Source organism: Panthera onca, chromosome C2 (assembly GCF_046562875.1).
Source record: "Panthera onca isolate mPanOnc1 chromosome C2, mPanOnc1 haplotype 2, whole genome shotgun sequence".
NCBI lineage: Eukaryota > Metazoa > Chordata > Mammalia > Carnivora > Felidae > Panthera > Panthera onca.
Genome location: NC_138347.1, coordinates 80,712,317 through 80,736,379, shown reverse-complemented (window position 1 = coordinate 80,736,379; position 24,063 = coordinate 80,712,317). Strand labels below are relative to the sequence as shown.

Below are 24,063 nucleotides of genomic sequence, written 5' to 3'. Positions count from 1 at the left end.
AAACTTGAGTTTCAAAGCACCCTGAAATACATTCCTTCTCACCACCTCCACTGCAGCCTCCTGCTCTCACACTCGGATCTCTCCAGTGGTCTGCTTGCTTTTACCCTTGACCCCTCTCCCCACACACTGCAGCCTGAGCTATCCTGGCAACACTGAGTCAGGTCAAAGTTGCTCTTTTTTGCCAAACCCTTGGAGTGGCTCTCACTTTTAGTTAGAACGACAGCCAGAGTCCTCACCATGACCTGTAAGGTGCTACCTGATCTCTTCCACCTCCCACCTGGCTGTCTCTGTTCCTCTGGGATCCCCTCCCTCTGTCCCCTTCCCTTTGTGCCTTGCATCTGGGCCAGTGCTCACCTGTGTACTCCTGCCCGCGCTCTTCCTGAGATATCGCTGGGGCTCACTCTTCACTACCTGTACTTCTTTGCTCGAATGTTCCCTTCCCAATAAGCCCTTCTCTGACCTTTTTAAAATGGAAACTTGGCTCACCCCGGCACTTCTGATCCTTCCCTTTCCACATTCCGCTCCGCTCTGTTTCCCATAGCACTTAGTATCCTCTAAGATCCTACATAATTTATTACATTTGTGGGGCTTTTGTGTTTCACTCTGCCCTTTTTAAGGGCAGTGATCTTCATCTGGTTTATTCCCTGTTGCATCCTAAGCACGAAGATTCTTGTCGAGCACGTGGTGGCTCATGCACTTAAGAAAACGAGTAAATGTGGAGTGCAAAGTTTCTGTACAGATGTTGAGTTTAAAAATGTTTCTTAAAAGATGTGGTGTAGAGTCTGAGGGAGATGCCAGAGGTGGCTGGCCACACGGAGGCAGGCGTTGTCTGTGTGTTAACAGAGGTCCTGCTGAGGCTGGACCCCTGGGGACGTGGGCATTTCTGGGCTGCTCTGGAAGCTGGTCCCCAGAGGAGGCTAAAATGGGGAGGGAGGAGGGAAACCCCAAAGTATGCCTGTCAGACTTTAGAAGGAGGGAGTTTGAAGACGGAGACCTGGGGAGGACTCACAAAGAAAGTACTGGAGAGGGCTCTTCAGATTTTGCAATTAGAAATGCAATTTCAGTGGAATGATGGGGGCTGACTTCAATTATTTGAGGAACAAGTGGAAAGTGGGGAAGTGACTCGAGAAGCTCTGCTATGAGGAAGGAGAGATCAGGCGGTGGCTTGAGGAAGTGATTTGTTTGAAGGATTTGTTTTTAGCTATTAAAAAACCGTCTTTTGGGTGTGGGTGGGTGAGTGAGTGGGGAAGTGACTGACAGTAAGGTAATAACATCCAGATTGACAGACGGAACCTAGTGCAAATTACATCTTGTCCTTGCCCGGTCCAGCCCCCTAGCACCATGCCTGGCACATAGTGGGTCCACAGTTAGTATTTACTGAATCCAATAAAATCCTGTGGACCTTAGTGATCAGTCATTGTATCAGCAGCAACAACAAGACGACAAGAATGTCTAATGTAGAGAGATTGCTCTTTGACCCACTGACTGTTGGTTAGTGGCATTTCTCTCCCCTAAGCTATATATTCTTTAGCACTTTGAGCAGCTGTATGTGGTTATACTTTGGTTTTCTTTACTGCACAGTGGTTATGTGTTTAAGAGGTATATCTTCAGATGACTCATTTCAGTGACAAGTTAGTAAACAGTTCCACATGGATGTAAAGGATGTGATTGGTGTCTTCGTCCATTCAGGCTGCTATAACAAAAGACCAGATCGGGTGGCTTAAACAGGAGAAATTATTTTTCACGGTTCTGGGGGCTGGAAGTCTGAAATCAGACCTTGTTTTCTGGTTCATAGCTGGTGCCTTCTCACTGTACCCTCATAGAGCTGAACGGGCAGTGGGGCCTCTTTTCTAAGAGCACGAATCCCATTCATGAAGGTTCCACCCTCATGACCTAATCATGTCCCAATACTTTCACCTCCGGGGGTTAGGATTTCAACATATGAATTTGAGTGCCCGGGGGGAGGCGGACACAAACTTCCAGACCCAAGCTGATGATAAGTCCCAGGAAACCAGAGGAAGAAAAGAGTTGGCCAAGGGTGGCAGACAGATCTCTGAACTGTTGGTCAGAGCCTGGCATTGAACCAGCTTCATCTCACCCCGACTCTCTGGGAGTTGGATTTCAATGATCTCAGTTTGCTTTCTTTGGATTTTATAAAAAGAATAGTGTTGGGAAAGGAAAAATATAAAAAGAACCATGATTTGAAATATATCTTTTTTTCCCCCCCCTTTTTAAAAATGTGATATGCAGGGGCGCCTGGGTGTCTCGGTAGGTTGAGTGTCTGACTTCGGCTCAGGTCATGAACTCACGGTTCATGGGTTTGAGCCCCGCATCGGGCTCTGTGCTGACAGCTCAGAGCCTGGACCCTGATTTGGATTCTGTCTCCCTCTCTCTCTGCCCCTCCCCCACTTGCATTCTCTCTCTCTCTCTCTCTCTCTCTCTCTCTCTCTCTCTCAAGTAAATACACATTAAAAACATTTTTTTTTAAATGTGATATGCAGAGCAGGCAGGCTTAATTCCCTGGTGGTGGCAAATGACATAAAGTTCAGAGATGTCCTGGGAGAGAACAGAATCATTGGACTCCTTTTTTACTCCCATCTTCTCTGAAAAGACACAGATTGGCTGGCTGCATAGGAAAGAATGAAAGAAAGAAAAATCCCTAATATTTATTAAGTATCCTATGTGCCTGGAGATAAGCTAGCTCCCACGTGCATGTTACATCCGTCCTCTTTAGGTGAAGGGCATTGTATCAGTATTTTCCATAACCTACCTGAGGGCTCACAGCCGACAAAGGGGAGAGAGCCTAGAACAAGCCCCGGGGAAAGAAAATTGAAGACTGTGGCTAAAGAGAGATCAATGTAAGAAATGTAGCTGCCTGGGAGCACCTGGACGGCTCAGTTGGTTAAGCATCCAACTTCAGCTTAGGTCATGATTTCATGGCTTGTGAGTTCGAGCCCTGTGTCGAGCTCTGTGCTGACAGCTCGGAGCCTGCTTCCGATTCTGTGTCTCCCTCTCTCTCTGCTTCTCTCCTGCTCACGCTCTGTCTCTGTCTCTGTCTCTCTCTCTAAAATAAATAAACATAAAAAAAAGAAATATCCGTAGTGCCCAGCCCAGTGTCTTATTCTCAGGAAAATCTTGAGAAATACTTACGAAAGAGGTGGTTAGTTGGCCAAATGAATTGCCAGGGTCTGGAGAAAACTTGTAAATATTTTTGTTGAAATGCTGTTGGGAGGTCTTCATTGTCTTCTAGAGAATGGGAAAACCCAAGGGAGGGAGAAATATAATTTAAATTTTCAAGGGGCATAATTACAAACCATGAGTATGAGGCAATAACTGAAATGTCCTGTGTAAAATGCATAGCATGTGGCAATACTTAGTAAGTGATAACTATGATACTAAGGGAACTATTTATTATATATATTATATAAGTCCATCCTATTGCTTCTCCTCACCCTGGGACATGAGGCATAGAATTCCATGACTTGAGACTTTTCAATTTGGGGCTCATATGGGAAAGCACCATAGCCTCTCTCTATCCATAATATTTTTTTACGAAAGATAATCTCTCTCCGAGTTGGCGGTCCAGCCCAGCCCCTTGTACCCTAGTTGAGTTGCTCTTTGTGGTGTCTGCACCGTGAGACTTGTGTATGGTCCCATAACCTATATTTTAAAGACCATCCCAGGTGTTCCCTCGAGGGCAGACATGTGATGTCGCATCAAAATACATGTCGGTTATGATGATAGAGTAACTTAAAACTCTTGTGTCAGACACTGAGCATCTTTGTCTCAATAACTGGGGGTTTCTATTCTCGGGAACACTGTGGAAAATGTGGCCTGGATGGTGTTTCCATTGGCTCACACGTACTGTTTCTGTGGCTGTCACCAAAGAATGCTTTTGTGTTGGGAGGCTAGTGCCCGTCCGTGATTTAGAGGAATACATCGGGAGGACTTGCTGATTTATGGATGATGCACAGCTATCATTTGTCCTAGCAAATGTGGTATGTGCCAGCGTCAAGGTTCGGTATAAGCTTCACAGGCTAGGAGAGGGGCTAAGTGTAGAAAGAAAGAATGCACCGGGCTAAGTGGAGGATGAAATGTGAGGTCCGAATACTAGTGGCATAAGTAAGGCAGGCCACCTGGGGATGGGACTAGATAGAGGAGGACTTGGAAAAAAGGCTAATGAACTCTACTTCAGTGGTCGCTCAACTGAGAGAGTCACTCACACGAGACTGCTAAAAACTACCCAGAAACTCTTTATATTTGCATTGTAGAGGTGTAGTCAGTTTCCTGTTGCATACTAGTTGGGCCACATCTGGAAACTGTTTAGTTCTATTCAGGGTGATGTGGACAAATGAGAGCGGGCCCAGAGTTGAGTGAGGAGAACTGTTAGGGGTTCAGAGGCCATGCCATTGAAGGAATGGTTCAAAGAAGGAGAATCTTTAGCCTGAAGAAGAGAAGGTTCAGGGGAGTGTAATAGTCCTGAAGGATTGCCCTCTGGGCAAAAGAAGAGACATGTGTTTTCCTCTAGAGAGTAGAATTAGAACCAGCAGGTGGATGGTAAGAGGTGTGGGGAGGAGATGAATAAAAAATTAGAATCCTAAAGTGCCCATCAGGTAGCATTTACTCTTTGAAAAATGGTATAACTGCAAGGCACTTGAATTTGAGTGTCTTCTGTCAGGATCCCAGGGACCATCAGGACCTCCTGGATATCTTTCTAGCACTGTCCACATCCTACACATCCTTCCAGCTCTGACCTTATTTCTTCACAGGAAGCCTTCCCTTCCCTGCCCTTACTCGTAGGGGTAGTCTTTCCTCTGTGTGCTGTAAACATGGGCTTTGGAGTTGGCTTTGAATTCTAGCCTTGTTCTACCTGCACGCGTGACCTTGGGCAAGGGGCTTAGCTCTTCCCGTAAAGATGCTCATCTATAAAATGCAGGTGACGTGCATTTACCTTGCAGGGTCATTATGATAACTGGAGAGAGAGAAACTGCCTAGCACAGCACCTGATACATACATAGTTCATGTTCAGTCAGGGGTATTGACATTTAAGATGATGTATTAATAGGCATCAGGATTGACCACTGTATTTAACTACCCTGTGAGTGGCTACCTGGAATGAAGAACCAAGTCCCTCTCTCTTAAACCATTGCTGTCCTTTCCCACGGCTTGGTCTTTCTTGATTTCCTGTAAAAATTCCAATTAAGAATACAAACCAGGTCCTGGCTTTATCTGGAACCAGCTGGCTCATGTACTTGACGCAGTGAGTTCTCCATCACTACCTGTCATGGTTGCCTGACTTCCCACCTTTTCCGCCCCTGCTTTTAGGTCATCTACAAAGAGCTGGTCAGGGTTGCACAGTGTTGGCATGAACCTCCACCCCAGGCTTCTACCCTGTGCACCTGTTGGTAACTGACTAATTCTCTTTTTTTCTCAGGCGACTTTAGACCTTTCCATTGAAACTTACAGTTTATAATATGGGAGACGCAGGTAGGATCTAGTCAGTTGCCCTCTCCTGGACTTGCTTTGATTTGGCTTTTCAATTGGGCCAGGCCTTTATTTTCTCTTGGGTAGAGTGTGGAATGTGGAATAGTACCTCATTCACGGTGCGTGCATTTGGGGTATGCAGGAGTCATTGCCTAGGATCTGGTCTGGACCTAGTGGTGTGGTAGGTGCCTGGGCCTCAGAAAGGTCTCGAATGGTTCCTGTGTTCTGGAAGGTCACACCCTAGCAGAGGAGGTGGACACGGAAACTCTAAGAGGGGTGCTGTGGGACAGAAGGGGAGGACTCCTAACTCAGACTTGGGGTCAGAGAGACTTTGGTTCCTGTACTAAATCGCCTCATACTCAATATGTTCTTTACATCAGACGCACTGGTTTTTCCCACACATTAAGTCAAAGAACACTTGTGACCCCTCCCTGGGTGGCCTGCTAGAGACCGAGGATTACCTCCTCTGGCCTCCCCAGGTCTCACCTCTGAAGACGTGTGTTCTTGTGACCTGGGTCCTTTGGAACCATGGGTTACTTGCCTGAATGCCTCATCCCTACTGGGAAGGTGTATGAGCTGCCCTGGTGCCTTCTGAGATGACCCATATTCATCTTGCTGCCTTTGCTTCCATGATTCCACTGCTTCCACGGTTGGGGGGCATTGAGCTTATGGGCAGAAATGAATTCTCCCGAGTCACCGAGTTTGGCCACTGCTCACAACAGAAGCCAGAGGGGGCTTCCATTCCCGGCCACCTCCCCTCCTTTCTGAGGACAGAGGGTAGTCTGCCCATGATCTTTTAGGATATCAGTGGTTCCCAGCCTTTGAGAGGCCTTGTGGGTATCATTCTGTCATCTCCCTCATCTCCAGTCAATCCCTGATATGGCCAAATCGATTCTGAGGGCAGACACCTAGTTCCTCAAGCTGAGCCCTTCAGATTTCTGTTGTGGCACCTGAGAACAGTTTCAGTATTCAAAGGCAAATTAGACATGGTCCTTGTCCACAACATGCAGTCCACTATTTTTCTCTGTCAGATGGTTCCACTGCTGGTCAGCACTTGTGAGACAAATCCTTTACTAATCCCTCCAAAACTGTCCATCTCCTCTAATCTCCTGGAGATGGCAAAGGATAGTTTCCTGTGACAGCAGATGGCTGTTTTACCCCACACCCACTCCCCATGATGCCTGGAGCTACCTATGGGCTGAGACTCTGACTTCACTTTTACCCCACAATCCGTAGCCTGGGATGGGCACCTCCCTTTGCAGGCACTCGATAATCCCCTGCATGAGGAATTGCAGTAGCAAGTTCATAAAGGGATCTATTTCAGGGTCAAACTTCCTGTGGGGTGCCCAAGTCACTGCTTGGCTGGCCTTTGGACAGAGCGTGTCCTTTGTCAGTTCACTTTCATAAATGGCCACTCTGACTCAATTATTAAGTTGCCATGACAACCCAATGGATTTGAAGTTTAAAGAAAAAAATGTTGTAAGGGACCTCTTTTTTGGGGTCGGGGTATCCTGGGATCATCTGAGTTTCTATCATTCCAAACCAAAGAATCATTTCTTGTTCTCTTAAGTGTGTCAGATGGATGTTAAGGGCAGACATAATGGCGGCCAAAGAAACTGGAAGTGAGACTAAACAGGGCCATAAACATGTAGAAGTCCTCCCATGGATCACAGAGTGGGGTTTTCTCTGCTTTTCAGTTGACAACTCAATAGGGTTTTGTTTTTGTTTTTGTTCTTTTAGAAGTGTTTTAGAATGTTTTAGAAAATAAAGGGGTCTGGTTAAGTAACTGTGCTCAGGCCTCATGTGCGTGCAGGGTAGCACTGTGCTAGAAAGGGCTAGGCTTGGGAGCAGGACTTGAATCTTGGTTATGTCCCCCTCTAACTGTATGGCCTTTGGGAAATCACTCACTTACTCTGATCTTCAGTTTCCTCACCTGTAAAATAATCAACCCACAGAGTTATTCGGAAGATTTAAGATAAAATAGGAAGCATCTAGCACAGAATAAGGCTTCAGTGATACTTACAATGATGATATTGACACGAGAATGATAATAATTGAACGCTAGGTCCTGTGCTTGCCGTGTTGCTGCAATATGGGAAAACACGGCGATGCTTCCTTACCAAGGATTATCTTTGTCACCTGAACACTGCATGCTCCTTATTGTCCATAAATTTCTACGGGTTCAGATGTGGTTATCTTTTTTCTTAAATAGCAACTCTAACACTAGAAGCAACATGAGCATACAGACTGGCATGTCAATGTAACCGTATCCACTCAGCACATTTTTAAAAGGGGAGAGATTCAAAAAGGAAGAATAATTGAGATAGTGTCCACTGTTCTGATAGCCACTCAGCCAAATTAATCAAAGGCCTGCACAAGAGCAGGTTGGGAGCAATGAATCTGAGTTTCCCTCACTCTCTTTCTGTTTTTTTTGTAGGATGTAGGATGAACATTTTTGTGCAGGGTGTGATCCCAATGTTTGTCTTTTTCGTGCTACGTGGAACTAAGCTCAATATAATTAATTACTTCTTCTGTTACCCAGAGAAAAAAGTTGTAATTTGCTCCAGGGTAGGATGATAACCCAGCTGTGTTAGGTTCACTGGATGAACTTCTGTGCGAGCATTCAGGGTTGTATAAACAGACTGTGTGTTCTATTTTATGGGTGATTTAAGGTAGGAAGACTTTTCATTTAGCTTTCGTTTACTGCACGTGAATATCCATACAAAATAAGATCTTATTTTAACTGACTTCTAATTCAGCTCTTTATTTTTTCATTTTGTCTGTATAAATAAATATTTTGGTATATGTTTAAAAGACAGGGACTGTTTAGGGGTACCTGGCTAGCTTAGTCAGTAGAGCATGTGACTCTTAATCTTGGGTGGTGAGTTCAAGCCGCACATTGCATGCAGAGATTACTTAAAAAACTAAAATCTTTATTTCTTTATTTCTTTATTTTTATAGTTTAATGTGTTTTAATAGCAAATTTACAGGAACAGCACAGAAGACAGACAACATTAAAAATGTACTTGCATGTAGGACAACTCAGAAACGTATAGTGAATGGATGGAATCTACTGTATAATTAAAATGCTACAAACACCATTGTTGCGGTCAATAAGAAGTTTACTTGTTTTAAAAAAATCCAAATGCTGGCATTGTCCAGAAAAATTTAACAAATTTATTTATAATTGTTATAAAGGTGAACTGCTGAAACGTGTTCACTGAAACATTTTGACTTGCATTAATGCTTTATGTCCCCGCATTTATATTAAACATTCACACACAAATGAAAATGGAAAAACTGCCAATACCTGATTTCTGTCCCCGATTTTTCCGTTTGCAATCATATACTTCGGTACCTTTTGACCCCCCTGGGAAAAAAATATGTGACGTTCAGAACTACCAATAACAGAAAGAAGAGAAAAAAAAAATTTTTGTTTTTTAATAGAATGAAATGTTTTCCATCAGAGCGGATTCTGAAGCACATTCTCCACGTATGCAGCACTCTAGCTGGACGTCTTTTGGCATAATTGTTACACGTTTGGCATGGATAGCACATAGGTTGGTGTTTCCAATGAGGCCCACCAGGTAGGCCTCGCTTGCTTCCTGCCAAGCACCGATAGCTACGCTCTGGAAGCGCAGGTCTGTTTTGAAGTCCTGAGCAATTTCTCACACCAGACGCTGGAAAGGAAGTTTGCGGATCGGAAGTTTGTCTAATTTCGCGCAGTGCCGCGGTACCAGGCCTGTAACGATGAGGTTTCTTCACCCCTCCAGTAGAGGGCGCACTCTCGCGAGCTGCTTTTGGTAGCCAGTTGCTTCCTCGGTGCTTTACCCCGCCCCGCGCCGTCGATTCGCGGGCAGCCTGCTTTGTACGAGCCATGGTACTGAGGCCTCCTCACTTAGCCCCCTTCTCCTTCGGCCGAGCTTAGCGAGCTAGAGGCCGTGCGGCAGTGGCCGCCAACACAATTATAAAATCCTTAAAAAAATAAAAGACGGGGACCCTTTATTTTAATTAATTAATTTATTTTTTTTAACATTTATTTATTTTTGAGACAGAGAGAGACAGAGCATGAACAGGGGAGGGGCAGAGAGAGAGGGAGACACAGAATCTGAAACAGGCTCCAGGCTCTGAGCTGTCAGCACAGAGCCCGACGCCGGGCTCGAACTCACGGACCTCGAGATCGTGACCTGAGCCGAAGTCAGCCGCTTAACCGACTGAGCCACCCAGGCGCCCCAAGATGGGGACCCTTTAAAAATAAAACCACAATATACCACTATGTTTAAATAATGAACAGTTCCTTCATACCATCAGATAGGGAGTTAATAGTCAAATATCACCAATTGTTATATGTGCATGTGGCTATGTGTGTATGTAATTTTAAAAGCAGTTTGTTTGGGGCTCCTGGCTGGCCCGGTTAGTGGAACATGCGACTCTTGATCTCAGGATCACGAGTTTGAGCCCCATGTCGGGAGTAAAGCTTACTTAGTAAGTGCTTAAAGCATTTTTAACATTCAAATCAGGATCTAAATACAGTCCTTACATTGCAATAGGTTGATAGGACTTAACATTCTTAAAATGCTTGTAATCAGTAGTTTCCCCAAAGAGGGGGATTTGGGGTCCAGGCACTGATTTTGTATCTGGCCATCGGTAAGGTGTGGCTCATGGTCCCACTGTCCACAGGGATGGATACTGATGCCACCGAGGACACCTCCGCATGATGCTTATCTACTTTTATTGCTCAACTGTCCCTCTTAGAATCGCCCACTTCCTGATCTTTTGTCTTTTTGTTCTTAAATGAAAATACGATCTTTTGAGATTCTTTACTCCTTTAAGTATTTGAACACCAGTCTGAAGGACAAGTTCAGCTTCAGAAATTTCAGCCCCGGATCTTCAACCCGGAAACTTTAGGTATTTGCTTTAACATTGTGGTTTTGGTAGAGGTTGCAGCTCAGCTGTACTAGAAATAATCTGGGTCTTATTCAGGAACTAGGAAGAAACATTATGACGTGGCGAAGCCCACCCTGCCACCCACGTAGTGGTGTAGGTTTGTGCTTTGCACGCCTGTTGGCCTTGGGAGGCGGTAGAGTGTAGATGGTAAGGAGATATATGCTGGCTAAAAATAGGAACAGGATGTTTTGAGACAGGGGCTTTTGCTTTCATAAGGCTCTGTGCACAAAGCTGAAGTTGATGCTGTCGCCACAGGTGTTACTTCAGCTCCTAACAGTGTATTGCACACATCCCTGAGTGGACCGCGAAGAAGCCAAGGCAGAAAGGCAGTATTGCTCCGTCCGCAGGAAGGACCTCTTAATCAGGGGCCTCTCATGATAAGATACATATTTATTGTTAGGCGGCCCATTGGGCATCATAATGCCGATGTTTACTTTCGATGGACTGGTATAGCATTTCTTGCTCATTCATGCTTTTATACCCTTCTGTTCTGCACATATCAAAACGAGTCCTTCCCGTTGGCCATTTCCTACATTTCCCCACCACCACGCTTCTCTGCTTCTCCCAGGTGAGGAGCACCTTACTCTTGGTCCCTGGCACGCTTACACTCACTTGATTCCTCCCTTACAACCGTGTTCTATGCTGTGTTGCCAGGTTTCCTGCAAAGCCATCCCCATCACCGAGCCTAATGCCTGGGGCACAGGACACACTGCGTTTGTGTGGTGGTTTGAGGGGGTCTGCCTGTAGCATTCTGCTTTCGTTGGGGGCTTGTGAGAGGGAGGAGGCGTGTTCTCGGGGACACTTGGTTTTAGAGACACGAGACGTGGAAAATAGTTGTAACGGTACAAAATGGAAGGCAGAGTGTCTCAGAGGAGGCAGGCAAGAGTGCCCCACCTCCTCGCCGTGCAAATTATACTACTTAATCCTGACCTCTGCAGTCCTTGACAGTTTACCAAGCACCTTCACCTGCCTTCTCTCACGCCATGGACATGATATCATTAACCCTGTTTTGTAAGTGACAAAACCGTGGCTCAGGGGAGTGAAATGGCATGCTAAGGGGCTACTTGATTAGTAATGGTAGAGCCAGGACGGCAGCTCGGTTTCCTGATTCTAAGAAGCTAGTTTCCTTTCTACTTTTTGTCACCTGGCTCAGGTTGGTAACCTGAGGCCTGGGACGGAGAAAGGGCGCACCTGGAAGGAACCACAGATGCGATTAAAGACTTCAGACAATACTGAGCATGAGCTTCTATGCGGCCAGCGAATGGGGAGGGCAAAACAGAGAAAGGACGAACGTCGAACGGTGACCGTGTTCAGTGGAAATAGAAAGCAAGCCGCAAATGTGGGCCACGTATGGAATTTTAAATTTTATAATAGTCACATTAAACAAGTAAAAATAAAAGATGAAATTAACTTTAATATATTTAATTTAGCCCAACACATGTAAATAGTGTGTACTTTATCACGTCATCAGCATAAAAGTTATGAATCCAACATTCTTACATTCTTTTCTTCCATATGAAATTTTCCAACTCCAGTGTATATTTTCCATTTGCCACACAATCTCCATATGGATTAGCCACACTGCTAAGGCTCCATAGCCACATGTGGCTAATGACTCCTGTATTGGGCGAAGGTGTGTTTTACGTATTTCATGTATTGCCACAGTCACATGAAGCATTTATTACAGTACCGCCTAATAGCTGAGGAAACGGAGCCCTGGGGGGTCATATAACTTGCCGGGGGTCGTGAAGCTGGAAAGTTAGAGCTGGGTTGTGACTCAGGTCTGTCCTTCCTCTTCCCGGGGCTTGATCTGGGCCTGGAAGGATGGTGGAATTGAATAGGTGGAAAGGAGCAGTGGCCCTGATGTGGTGGTATTACCTCTGAGGGTTTGATTTGCTGCTGGTGTTGACAGTGTTGTGTGCAGTGGGCAAGGGGGGCCGGGGGCAGAGTAGGTGTAGGTAATTTCCAAACCATTGTTAGACCTGCTTCTAATAAGGAGGTGGCCGAGGGGTCACAGTCTAGTAAAGGGGAACCGTTGTCTTCAAATGCAAGAGTGGAAGTTAAGGGAGCCCTTTCACTATGGGGTGAGCCTGTCTCACACGGACAATACTTTCCTTTTAGAAGTTGTGTGAAGATTCAGGTTCTAACATGCAGAGAGCGCTTGGCCAAGGCCAGCTTGTGAAGCGCCAAGTTAGATGTGTTTGACCTCCCTGTGCTAAGGCTGGAGGTCCTGTGTTTCATCTGAGTTTTATCCCTTTCCTGGAAGACGAAGATATCCTGATGGAGGGGAAACGGGATTAGGAGGGCCATGTGCCTGCCTGTGGGCAACCGAGCGAGTTCTAAGTCTGTTTCATTCACAAACATTGCAGTAGTAGGAAAGATACGCTTTTTAACTCCTGGCGTTCCGACACATTAGTGTTCATCGTACAGTGTTCTCGTACAATCATCATCCATTTGCGGGGAAAAAAAAAAGGTTTTTACTATAATTATAATTTTAGTGTGGATGGAGTTTGTTTCTTCCTGTACCATAAACATTTTTCTATCTTTATAGTGCATGTGGTATGTTAATGGCCTCAGAGGATAACACTGAATCCTCTATATAACTTGCTTGTTTCTATGGCTGGGTATTTAGATTGTTTCAAAATTGACATATTTAATGCTCCAGCCTGTAGCCTCATGCGTACGTCTCTTTTCTATCTTTTATAATTAGATGATAAAATTAGACCACTGAGATTTATACATATATAAGTTAATTATGTTTAAGCATAATTTAATTACATTTAAATGTAATATAATTAAATATAATTGTATTTATAAATAATATATAATTATAAATTTAAAGCTATTTCTTTATAATAAACACCCCAGCCTTTGAATTCTAGGCCAGAAGGCGACAAACATTTTAAAATGTGTTGGTGGTTTGAGATTATTGCTTCTGTTTTCTCGAGGTGTTGCTTCTGGGTTTTCTTTCTCTGCCAGTTTTACCGAGATAGAATTGACATAACAGCCTGGTGTAAGTTTAAGATGGACAGCATACGATTCTAGTCTCCCAGTAACAAGTGATTATGTAAGTTCACCATTCTTGCCCCTAAATCACCAGATTTAGGTGTGATACTGGGTGTGATAGTCAGAGTTTTGCTAAATTAACAAAGGTAAAAATATGCCAAGTGTTTGTTTGTACTTCGCTTTTAGAACACCACTGATGTCACTGAGGGACAGGCGAGGCCACCATCAGTGTTGGGACGCCTTCCTCGAGGCGGGTTGGTTAAACAGTTTCCTTTGCAGACTGATGGTGAGGGCCAAGCCCAAATACCCACAGCCTCCAAGTCTGGACATGGCACTCCCCGACATTCAGCCTCCGTTCCCCACAGCAGCACAAAAGCACAATGGAGCTTCCTCCAGAACTGGCTGTGGCCTGAGGAAGAGGAATGACCTTCCTGTTTCCTTCCACACCTACTATTGCACATGGATCTGTCACAGGCTTTGGAGTCTGAGAGATGTGTGGTGTTGGGCATGTTATTTAATCTCTTGTTGACTTGTTTTTCATCTAAAATGGGGACAGTGGCATTATCCCTATAAGGTTGCCAGGAGGGTGTAGTGTATTAACTCTTGCAAAGTACTAAGCGGGGCCTGGCATGTAATTAGGACTCAACGAAGCTTGTAAATGTGGGTTTGAGTCTAGATGCCTTCTTTGGACAATTCACTTAACCCTTCTGTTCTTGAGTCTCCTCATCTGTAAAGTGGGAATATGGCACCTGCCTCACAGAAGTGTTAGGGGGTGTTAGTGAGGTGATATATAGCACAGAGCCTCACACATCAAAGCCCCTGCATAAATGGAGCCAAAAGAAAAGCACTGTGTTTTAATTTTTATTCTGTACCCTGCAGAAGGGAGAGCTTAGCCCTCTTGCATTGGTCTAACTTCTGTTGTAATGACTCCCAGATTTTGACCGTATTTGTTGTTACGGTGCATTTTTATGTCTACGTTGTAGGTTTGGGGCCATCCTGAAACAAAGGGGGAGCAAAGCGACATTCTCGTGTCCCTGAAGCTTTGAACGGGTTTTAACGAAATCTTGGTTTTAAGGTTAGCAAGTGTATAATTTCGCAGAGAGAGGGTGATACTTCATATGCTCATTAATTTAACGGCTTTCCCCCTACAGTTGGTGTCACAAGGAATGGAAGGTATCGAGTGTTTGATGGTGCTCAGTGACACAGATGAAATTTGTCTGAATGGAAAGGTATAAGGCACATTCCTTAGGAAATGCAAAGAAATGATTGGAGACACAGTTGAACACAGCCCGCCCATCCCCTACTTCTATCTGTCCAACTCCTTCTCATCTTCCTATTTGAGATGTCTCCTCCAGCTCGCCTCCCTGAACCATCCAGACTGGTTGACTGGACCCTCCTCATGGTGGCATACTGGGCGGCTGTGATTCTCTCTTACCTGTCTTCCTCCCGAGGCAGAGACCTGCCTTAGGCACCCCTGTATCCTTATTACCTACCACTGGGCCTGGACAGCACAGCCAAGGATTTCAGGTGAGGAGAGTTCTGTGGTGTGTTCACGTCCAACTTGCGAGCCTTCCTGTTTCTTGGGCAAAATCTGAACTCTGGGCACATCACGGAAAGGATGGGTGTTTCCTTCTTCAATCCTCATGCCTTGTGAGTTAGGGAAGAGCCACAGTGAACTTCTGTGGCTTTCCTTGAGTGGTAGTAGCTGGTAGAATGGGGCGCCGGACAGGTGTAGGAATAATCCTGGTGTGGCATGAGCTTTGCCATAGAAATGCTGGCGTTGGGGCCTTCTGCTTTGTCACTGCTCATCTGGGAAGTCCAATCTAGCATAACCGTCATGTTCTCTGCCAAACACCTGTTGTATGCTGGACAGTATACTGGGAACCTCACAAGTATTGTCTCAAATATGTTTAAGGACCAACGCGAATCCCCTACATCTTCTGTAAAGTCAGCAGCATGACAGGGTTGGAAGGAAAATTTGACAGGGAGCCAAGAAATCAGGATTCCAGTCTGGCTCTGTCGCAAACCAGTGACGTGGCCTTCTCTATGCCAGTGGGCCTGTTTTCTCATCTATACAAATGGGATGGGGGAGGGGGGATACACTTCGATGCTTTCTCACTTCCCTTCTGTTTCATATCCTCAATGTGTTCACTCCAACCCAACCTGCTCTCTTCTTTGCCTGAGTTATTTTGGACCGCAGGTCAGAATTACATAATTTAGTAGCACTGTAAGTTCTGAGTGAGTCTTATCTCCCAGCAATTCTCTGATCTTCCAGTGACAAAGACCTTATCTTGTTCTCTTAAACGCTTCTTAACTCCGGGCCTACACGTTGGTGAAATATGAGGCAGTTACCCTGGTGTGGGGCCCTGAAACATCTTGGGTACAAGTTGTCCTGAGATGGTTGTTTCTGGGCCTTGATCTTCAGTCTTGCTCACATTAAGAACTGAGATTATCAGGGCCACTTTCGCATAAATCGGACTTGAAATGGGATGAACTTCTCCTTAAACCATTTTTTTTCCCTTTTGTGATTAGTACCTTTTGTGTCCTAAGACATCTTTGTCTGCTCCAAGTTCACGAGGAAACTCTTCTGTATTTACTTCCAGAAGTGTTATTGTTTCAACTTTCACATACAGCTCTAAGATCCGTCTGAAATTAATTGTATGGATAAAGTGAAGTAGAGGTCAAAAGTCGTATTTCTTTCCGGCATGGATCTCTAGCTATTTCAAAATAATTCACTAAGAAGACTTTCCTTTCTCCGTTGAATTTCATTGGTACCACTGTAAAGAATTGTTACTGTGTATGTCTGGGCCTCTTTAGGGATTTTGGTTTCCCCCCCGCCCCGTTCTAGTTGTCTGTCCTAACTAACACCAACAACAAATTGTCTTCATTACTGAGGTTTTATAGCACATTTGTGAATGCAAGTCCTTTAACTTTGTTCTTTTAAGGTTGCTTTTGCTATTCTAGGTCCTTTGTATTTCCTTATAAATTTTAGAGTTAGCTTGTCAATGTCTACAGCATAACACTGGGGATTTTGGCTAAGAATGCATCCATGTGTTAGAGTTCTCCAGAGAAACATAACTTATTTTCTCTTTCCCTCTCTCCCTTCCTTTCCCCTCCCTCACACAGAGTTTATTCTGTTTTTATTTATTTTTATTTTTATTAAAAAACATTTTTTTTTTTAACGTTGATGTATTTTTGAGACAGAGAGAGACAGAGCATGAACAGGGGAGGAGCAGAGAGAGAGGGAGACACAGAATCTGAAACAGGCTCCAGGCTCTGAGCTGTCAGCACAGAGCCCGACGCGGGGCTCGAACTCACGGACCGTGAGATCATGACCTGAGCCGAAGTCGGACGCTTAACCGACCAAGCCACCTAGGCGCCCCAAGTTTATTCTGTTTTTAAAAAGCTGGTAGTGTTGCTCTGCATTGATTTGGAGACCAGCTAACATAAGACACATATTTTGAAAAACACCGGTGCGGTGAAGGAGAGAGGAACCTGTAAAATAAGTGATTACCATCTACCAGAAAGTGCTACCAGGTTGTCTACTGCAGAGAGCTCTGGGAACAAGGGAGGGAGTGAGGGCCAAACCAAATGGGTCCCGGGGAGTCTGGGAAAGCCTCTCGGAAGTCCTTGAAGAGTTGGCGTAGGAGAGGAGGCATTTACACATTTGACAGGAGGGCAGGGAGGGGTATTTGAGCTCAAGGACGAGGGCAGTGGTGCTCTTGGGAAATGATGAGGTGGGATGGGTGAACTTTAGTTAGCTCCGTCCAGCTGGAATGTGAGGGCTGTGAGGGAGTGGCAGAAGATGAGGTTACAGATAGCAATGACAGCAGGAAAAAAAATCACAAGAACTCTGATGTAATAGCCTAAAAAAATTTGGATTTTATTATGTGTGTATCAGGAAGGCATTGGAGGGTAAACTGAGAAAGGGCCCAATTCCGTTTGCTTTCCACAGAGGTTCACTCTGTGAGCAATGTGCAGGTAGACCAGTCTACCCTGTAAAGTCATGATTTAGAACAGGAAAGCCAGACGCAGAGGAGACCCAGTTGTGGAAGGCAGATCTAACCCACCTTATACCATTAGCCTTCCATCTGCCACGTGGCTTCTCAGAGGGTCCCCACAGACACCCAAATTGTACTCTTTTAAGTATTTGTCAAAATAAATATTATAGTCCCTTTTAGGGCTTAGTAAAAGGCGGAGATAGAGTTCATTCTGTCTGTTGTTTCTTCTTCCCTCTGTAGGGTTTCCTCATCTGCAGAGCAAAGTTGAGGTAACCTGTGAGAAATGGTGAATCTCTTAACACCAACAACATGGCATTATTCTAGGCGCTTTATAACTATTAACTCGTTTCATCTTCACAATTGTCTGTAGTATTATTATTTCCATTTTATAGATGAGGAAACTGAGGTACATGGATGTAAGCAGCTCACCTAAAGTCACACATCCAGCAATTAGCAAAGCTGGGGTTTAGGCAAAATCTGTTCTCCTAACCACCGTCATGCTTCTTGGTTGCATTTGATTTCATTCCAGCCATGTCCTTGAACCTAGATCTTTGAACAAAGGTAATCATGAAAAGATTTGACTTTGACTCTCGGTATTGCCAAATCTGAATCTTCCCTAATACAGAGGAAGAAGAAAGTTTTTCTAGCTGGGAGAAGAAGGATGGCTTCTTGGAAGGAAGTGCCTTTTTTTTTTTTTTTTAAGAGAGATAGAGTGCGTGAGAGAGAGAGAGAGAGAGAGAGAGAGAGAGAGAGACAGGGAGAGAATGTGTGTGCACACAGGAGGGACAGAAGGAGAGAGAGAATCGTAAACAGACTCCCTGCTCAGTGTGGAGCCTGACACAGGGCTTGATCTTATGACCACGAGATCATGAACTGACCTGAAATCAGGTAGTCAGACACTTAACCAACTGAGCAACCTAGGTGTCCCAGGAAGTGGTATTTTAATGGAGCTTTGAGATATGAGTGGAATTTTAAGAAGTGAAAATTGCTGAGAAGAAAAGGCAGCCAAGATGAAGGAATCCAACTATAACCTCCCTGTGTTTACAACTAAAAAACTGGACAGAATGCAAAAACAACATGGGAGCCCTGAGAGGCAGGTGTAGGATACTGGACCCGAAACTTGGATGATGACCATCATGGCCTTTGTCACATGGAATTGCATGACGGTGTGGGAAGCTACCACTCTGGGATAGCCCAGAGGATCCCAGCAATGGAGCCACCAGAGGGTGTGAGGAAATCCCTGAGAGGAGAGAACTGGAAAAAGGGCCCCCACTCACTCTGCGCATGGACTGATCTAAGTCACGGGCATGCTGCAAGGTGTGTGGGCATGGAATAGACCCAAAGAGGCACAGCAAAGGTTTTGAGAGCTTAACTATAACAGTAACACCAACCAGGTCCCAGATAAACCCAGAGTTGCCTACGTGACAGGCAGACCCAATTAGCCCAGTGAAGGCTTTGAAAACCAAACTGGCATTGAAGCGATCAGTCGCAAGAGATGAGACAGAACTTTCAATCTGAACCTAAGTGGGTTAGTTGTCTGTTAAATAAATAAAGAAAAATATCAACGTTTTTTTCCCCAGAGAATTTTAGCAGGATTCAGCGTCTCATAATATATTATTCAAAAGTCCAGGATACACTCCAAATTTACTCAATATAAAAAGGGACAGGGAGTGCCCGGGTGGCTCAGTTGGTTGAGCGTCCAACTCTTGATTTTGGCTCAGGTCACGGTCTCACGGTTCACGGGATTGAACCCTGCGTTGGGCTCCGCACTGAGTGTGGAACCTGCTTGGGATTTTCTCTCCCTCTCTCTCTGCCCCTCCCCTGCTTGTGCCCATGCATGTGCATGCTCTCTCTCTCTCTCAAAATAAATATTTTTTTTAAAAGAGGGCTGTGGCTCTAAATAACCTGTTTGTTCACAGACCAAGAGAGAACCCAAAGTATTTTTTCTCTTTTTACTGCTTTTGATTGGTGGGAGGTGGGGGTGGTGAGTACCCTTGAGGTTATTTCAACACCAAGCAAGAAGGCCAGAAAACCCTACAACATGCAGCTCAGAGCACAGGTGCAGTTGACTGAGCAAAGAAATCAACATTGGGTTCCCGGACCTCAGAGCTCTCTGCCTACCCTGTTTTTTTGTCCTGGGACCACTTCACTGACTTCCTGTTTTCTTCTCAGGTCACGTAGTAGCGGCAAGAGACCTAAGGGTGAGGCTGGGAAGGGGAGTGAGTTTGGACTATTCTCTAAATTGAGGGAAAATCCAGAGAAAAGGCAGTAGTAGGCTTTCTTGTGAGAATTTGGGTGTACCGGCCTTTCCTGTGCAGGCTGTGAGCCCTCCCTCCGCTCCTTGGAGGTGAGAAGAGAGCCCTCCCCTGCCCCTGCGTCTGCAGGGGCTCTGGGGGTACCAGCTCTTGAGGGAATTGAACAGGTTTATGCTTTCATGCTGATAATCACAGAGACATGATTCTTCTAACACAAGTCACCTCAATTCATAAGAATGACCCTTGAATAGAAGAAATCTTCAGTGTCTTAAGTAGGTGTTCCTTCAACAGTGTTTCTTTTTTTCTCTCTGAAATGGGAAGGTCCTCTACCCACGAGCTGTACTTCCATGGCGTTGCAGAGGTGATGAAGTTACACCACTGTCTTGGAGAAATTGAAAATGACAATAGTGTCACTTTTCTTGTGAGGAAACAGAGGCTCCAGGGGATAAGTGACTTTCAAGGACACACGGTGATTTGGGTGGACAGCTAGGGACCTCTCGACTGGGACCTGGTTTCAGACTTTTCCAGGAGTCCAGCCTTCCCTCTACCATCCCCTGGGCTCTCATTTCATCAAGGGTCCCAAATTCTGATTCTCTTGACTGGGGAGCAGTGTCTGAAAGGGTTAACACCGAAAGCAGCAGACATCAGTTTTGTTGAGATGAACATCAAGGTCCTGTACGTAGCCAAAGAGAAATATTGACTCATGACACTCCCAGAAAATTCATCTCCTCTCAGAAATGAGGACTTCCCCCACCCATAGCAGCTAAGCCAGGTCCAAGTTTACCAGTCACTGTGTCGTAAGCACCTGCCCCATGCCAGGCACTGCAGGCTCCTTACTTCTAACCCTCACAGCAGTCCCGTCACGTAGGTGGTTCTGCACACATTTTGCAAAGGAGGAAACTGAGACCCTGAGTACTCGTATCTCATTTGCCTGGGATCACAGGGATGAGTAATGAAGCGGGGATCCAAGTCTGGATTCGTCTGGCTGCAAAGCTGGGTTCCCGTGAAGTTTCGCACCACCCTCGCAGACTGGGCCTAGTCTGAACGTCTTCCTCGCCTCAGGCTTGCTCCTCGTTCTGCCCCACGCAGGAAGCTGCACCCAGGGTTTTCCTGGCCTCTGGGCCTTGAGTCAAATCTGCGTTGAGATCCTGGCTGTGCCTCTTAACAGTAGGTTGATTGCAGGCAAGTCCTGTAACCTCTCTGAGTCTCAGTTCATGGGTTCAGCAATTACTTGCCTGATGGTGGGGTTATGGTGAAGATTCGGCAGCTGCTTGGCCCCACACGTGGCATGAAGTAGATGGTGGAGGAGCAGCTGCTGGTACTCGTTTGTTGGCTGCTTACCTTCAGGGAGTGGAGGGGGTGTTGTGAGCCATGGCACCCACCCCGCCACCCCCCCATTCCTGCTGACCTTGCACAGTTCCCGCTGGCTCTTTGCTTTCCTCTGAAGCTTTTTATCTGCTCTCCACTACGTGTCCGATCATCGCCAGACCCAGGCTACTCATGGTGCCACGGGGTGAGGCCCGAGACTCCCTTTCAGTGTCACCTCCCGCTGCTCAGCTTTGGGCCCCTGCTTGGGCTGACCTGAACCTCTCTCTGTGCCCTGGTGCCCTGCCCTTTGCCCACCTCCGTGCTGTTTCTCTCCTGTCCTCCAGGTCTTCCCCGTCCATGAAGGCTTTGATCCCGGGCTGGATGTGGGCTCCTACTCCTGGGCTAAGATTCTTGAACACCTTGTTTGCAAGAAGAAAACGCTCACTTATTTGGCACATGAAGCCGAGCCACAGGCCCTGACCTTGTCTCTGGGAGCATCGAGGTAACTCACTGGTTCAGGCGCTCACGTTCTGGGCTGGGGAGGGGTGTGGAAACAGACAGAGTAAATAGTGCATTAGGTATTTGGGCGCTTGTCTGATTTCTCACGGTACTTGAGACTGTGGGCATCTTGAGAGCAGCGGCATGGCCGTTACCTCTGGGCCTACTGTTATCGGGCCTGAGCCCAGAGTTACCTCCATCTTGGTTGAACTGATTGATCCGAATGGATGTGGTCACAAGGTAAGTTCACAGCCATTCCTAGGCCAGCACTGGTTGGGGGCGGGAGGGACTGTGGCGGCCCGGGGGGCAGCTGTCTTCCTTCCATGGTGCTGCTTTTTTTTCCATCCTCTTCTTTTTTTTTTTTTTTTTTTTTTTTTTTTAAATTTTTTTTTAACGTTTATTTATTTTTGAGACAGAGAGAGACACAGCATGAACGGGGGAGGGGCAGAGAGAGAGGGAGACACAGAATCAGAAGCAAGCTCCAGCCTCTGAGCCATCAGCCCAGAGCCCGACGCGGGGCTCGAACTTGCGGACCGCGAGATCGTGACCTGAGCTGAAGTCGGACGCTCAACCGACTGAGCCACCCAGGCGCCCCTTTTCCATCCTCTTAAGTCACATTCCTTGGTTGGGTCAGCATGCAGGATTTGACAACCTTTTGCTGACTTGCTATTGGGCTTTAGGGGGGAAAGCTCACTGGCTTCAGGGCCAGACTTTCCCAGGCAGGTTACAGGACTTCCCCAAGCCTCATGTTCCTCGTCTATAAAAAGTTGGATCAGGAGGCTCAACATTCATGAGAGTGTTCTCTTGAGACCTTTGAGAATTCTTTTTTTTTTTTTTTTTAATATTTATTTATTTTTAAGGGAGAGAGAGAGACAGTGTCTGAGCAGGGGAGGAGCAGAGAGAGAGGGAGACACTGAATCTGAAGTAGGCTCCAGGCTCTGAGCTGTCAGCACAGAGCCCGACGCGGGGCTTGAACTCACGAACTGCGAAATCATGACCTGAGTTGAAGTTGGACGCTTAACTGACTGAGCCACCCAGGTACCCTTGATCTTTGAGAATTTTAAGATAAGGACTCGTGCACGTGCTACCAGGGCACAGAGGCTCCCCCGTACATGCGGCCGTGCATAACTGAACCATTTAAGTGATTTTTGTCTCTGATTGATTTCGTGAATATAGAGCTGTGGGCATTTATAAATCTGTTAGCAGAAATTCATCATCGAGTATAAACTTTGCTTAACACGGACTAGCAATCTTATTTCTGTGGGATCTGTAGTTCACAGGCAGTTATCTGTATCACTTCCTAGTGCATGGAGGGCAGAGAGCCCCCTGTGCACTGGGTCATGGCCCGGGGATGAGCCCTTTCACATACTAAGGGACTGGCCCCTGCCAACTTTCTGTTGCACATACTTCATATTCATTCATGAGCAAAATCAGCCTATTTTATGTCTAGGACCATGGGGTTGTTCTCTAATAGTCAAAATTTCAAATGTTGACCCTGTAAATGCCAAAGGTCAACTGTGAGAACAGCAGCCATCCAGGGCTGCTGAAAGATCCAGTTCGACATATAAAGTGTGTAGCATCCTAAGCGTGCCCTGGGCTTAGAACTCAATACTGCTGGTTTCCTTATTAACTGAAACCATTTGCTTCTGGGGTTAGGCGGGCACGGCTGTGGCTGAGAGAATCACAGGTCCAAGGAGATGGTCACTGGCGAAGAGGTACTGAGAGCACGGCCTTTGCATTCAGACAGTCCTGGATTGTCGTTTTGGCAGTGCCATTTATCAGTCAAAGCCTTCCCGCTTCTTGAAAAATCAGCTTCCCTCTCTGCGAAATGGAAAAGATAACCGCGCCAACCTCGGAGGGTGGCCGTTGGGGCTGAATGAACGGTTCTGCGTGCAGGTTTAGCACAGTGCCTGGCACATAGGGAGCCACCAACAGCAGTCATGGTGACTTCTCTGTCTTCCTCTCTCTCTGTATAGGGATGCACGCCCAGTAGTTGCTTCGTGTTCACTGGTGATTTTGGTTCAAGTCTGAAATCATTTTCTTATGTAAAAATTAACCACCTTCCACCCTCAACACAACACATTTACAAGCCCGGGCGGTGAGCCCTGGTCCTGATACTGAGTACTGTTTGTACGCCTTGTGCTTAGCGGTACCGAAGCAGCAGAATCCCCATAGAGCCCTATCTCTGATTGGAAGGAGAATAAGATTAGCAGCTCCCCCCCACCCACCCCTTACTCCCAGCACCTGGAATGCCTGTAAGAGAGCATTCACCTAGGTCGGGAGTGTGGTAGGAGTCTACACGGCGAGGGCTCCAGCCTGGAGAGTCTGGGAAGCTTCCTCTATGGAGATGGGCTGGTTATGGGCATGCCCTTGGATCCCGGAAACGAAGGGCGGGAATGACCAAGTAGGGAGGTTTGGGGGTGAGATTAATTAGGGCTGAGATTTGTGGATCTGGCCCTGAAAGAAAAATATCCAAACTGTCCACCGTCTGCTTGCTCCATTAAGCACCAAATAGGTGCAGCTATAAACTGGTCTCTGTGTATGTGTGGTGGGGAGGGAAGTGA

At 46.0% G+C, this 24,063-nt stretch overlaps 1 protein-coding gene and 1 pseudogene across 5 annotated transcripts in view; one reads left to right on the top strand and one right to left on the bottom strand.

Annotated features, from left to right (window-relative positions):
- The window catches only part of ST6GAL1 (ST6 beta-galactoside alpha-2,6-sialyltransferase 1), a 485,891-nt gene that overhangs the window by 47,354 nt on the left and 414,474 nt on the right, over window positions 1-24,063 (top strand). For 3 of the 5 annotated variants that reach the window (XR_009612253.3, XM_060639498.3, XM_060639497.3), the window contains one exon: window positions 21,346-21,503. The exons of the other annotated variants lie outside the window; for them this stretch is intronic. The gene's annotated coding sequence lies outside the window, so the exon portion shown is untranslated. The remainder of the gene's footprint in view (window positions 1-21,345; window positions 21,504-24,063) is intronic. 5 annotated transcript variants of the gene reach the window in all.
- LOC145712426 (histone H3.3A-like) lies at window positions 8,843-9,475 on the bottom strand (annotated as a pseudogene).